Source organism: Pteropus vampyrus, unplaced genomic scaffold, assembly GCF_000151845.1.
Source record: "Pteropus vampyrus isolate Shadow unplaced genomic scaffold, Pvam_2.0 Scaffold49, whole genome shotgun sequence".
Classification (NCBI taxonomy): Eukaryota; Metazoa; Chordata; class Mammalia; order Chiroptera; family Pteropodidae; genus Pteropus; species Pteropus vampyrus.
Window position 1 is genome coordinate 1,805,563 of NW_011888830.1, and position 2,629 is coordinate 1,808,191.

Genomic DNA, 2,629 nt, shown 5'->3' on the forward strand with positions numbered 1-2,629 from the left:
CTTACGGCTCCACCAAGTGTTCCCCTTTTATCAGACGCACGGAATGAACAGCCACACGGGGAGCAACGTTCTCTGAAAGAAGTCCAGAAGCCAGCCGAGCGACTCTCATACGTCGGGGAACAAGAAAATACCCATATTGAAACGAGCAGGAAAGACAGATGCCCTTGTCGTAAACCCCAGCCCCGTACGGTCAGAAGGGAACCCCCAAATCCTGGCTTCTCCCTGAGGAATGAAGGGTTTGGATCCCACACCTAGCACCCGAACTTTTAAAACTCTCACCCAAGGGATGGCCCCCCAAACACACAGCCCCGACAGCCAATGGGGTTTGCATCCATGAGACCACAGCAGACACAGAGGCAGTGACCGAGGGCGCAAGCACACACCTGGGCTCCCACCCAGCACCTGTGCCCTGGGAGCAGGTGGAACGCATCCACCTCCATCCATCTCACCCCCGGCCACACGTGGGGTCTTTGCGTGCTCACAACTACTGCCCGGGGCCAGCCCTAAGTTAGCACATGTCACAGGGGGCCCGTGGACACCTCCCCTGCCCGCTCCCTCTGGACGGCTCCACGTCTCTTGTACACACGTCTGGTGCCTGCCTTTTGGGGCTGCCACCTGAGGGACAAGCTCCTCAACTGCCTGGCTTATCGTTAACAGGCTTGTGTTCCCGAGTCCCACAGGGCTGTAGCAAACAAGTTCGCGCCAGGCTCAGGGGGCCCCATCTGGTGACTCCATCTGGGACCCAGTGCTGGGTGGCAGGCAATGCCTACTGCCCGTTTCTCCCTGGACGAGCCTAACTGCGTGCTTTCCCAGCTGGGGCCTGAGGTGCGGCTTCCGACCTGCCTGCATGTAGCTGGTGACGGTGACCCTCCGCTTTGGGACATTGACACACCCTCAACTACTGGGAGCCACTAGGAACCAAGTAGATGGCTTGGGCAATTGCCAAGGTTAAAGAGCCAACCAGGAGCGGGCTGGGCTGACAGGTGAGGCTTGTCTCCCACACGACATCACAGTCAGGACTGGACGAGGTGGCAGAGAGTCAAGGAAAATGGAGAAACATAAGGGTATGTTTTAAACAAACAAGATGAAACTCCAGAAACGGATCTTAATGAAAGAAATGTGAGTTACCTGAAACCTCAAAATAACGGACCTAAAGATGCTCACCGAGGCCAGGATGGCGGTGCATGAATGAAGTGAGAACTTCAGCATAAACAGAAAATGTAAAAAAGTACCGAGCAGACCACGGGGCTGAAAATACAAGAACTGAACTGACAAATGCCATACAGAGCTCCGACGACAGACCGCACCAATCGCAAGAAAGGGTCAGTGCACTCGACAGGGCAGAACTCATCCGAGCATGGGAGCAAAAGAGTGAAGACAGCTAAGGGTCATCTGGCACGAGCACAGGGGTCCAGAAGGAGGACCGAGAAGGGGCCCAGGGCTAACGCAAGGGAACAGTGGCTGAACCTTCCCTAACTTGAGAGAAAGAAACAGACATCCCGATCGAAGAAGCTCAGATTCCCAACGAAGATGAAGATGCGTGTGAAGAGACCTACCCTGAGGCATGTCGTAATTAAATGACCAACGTTAAAGGCGAGAGGCGGATCTTAAAGCAGCGAGAGAAAAACGACTTGTGACATACAGGGAACTCTCTCGCACCGGGCTAGCGGCAGATTTCGAGACAGACACCCGCAGGCTCAAGGTGCTGCCTGGGGTGCTCACAGCACTGACGGAACAAAGCTGCCCATCGAGACCACCGCAGAGCTGGTTTTCAAAACCGAAGAACGTGTTACATACGTAAAACCATAAAGACTCCAAAAAAAAACAGAATACATAAATTTCGTGATGTTGCAGGATGCACAATCAGTTCCATTTAAGTCGTCCTTCTGAATGGAAGGAGAGAGGAGTTTTCCAGACAAGCAAAAGCAAACAGAATTCAGCACACTACACTGGCCTTATGAAAAATGTTAAAGGGACTTAAGCTGTAAAAAAAAAAGGAAGTTACTAATAAAAAGAAAGCATATCAAAGCGAAGCCTCGCTGACAAAGGTAACTGTAGAGTTAAAACCAGAATAATTTAATGTAATTGTGTAGGTTAATCACATATAAAGCTAGTATGAAGGTTAAAAAAGTAGTAAAAATAACTATACGATAATTTAATGGATACGCAAAATAAAAAGATGTAAATTGTGACACTGAAAACATAAAATGTAGGGGGAAGAGTAGAAAGGTGTAGCTTTAGAATGTGTTCAAATTAACTGGTTATCAGCGTAAAACAGACTGTTACACCTTTAAGGCGTTTTATGTAAACCTCACGGTCATCACAAAGCAAAATCCTCTAGTAGACATACAAAAGATAAAAAGAAGAGAATCTAAGCACACCATTCCAGAGAAATCATCGGACCGAAACAGAGAACAAGACAAAACGGAACAGAGTAATTACAAAACAGCCAGAAAACAATGAACAACATGGCAGTAAGTCCATGCCCATCAATATTTAATTATAAATGGGCTAACTTCTCCAATCAAGACACAGAGGGGTTGAATGGATTAAAAACAAGATTCACGTGTATGCTGCCTTACTCCATCTTCAAGGACACACACAGACTGAAAGTGAAGGGGCGGAAACA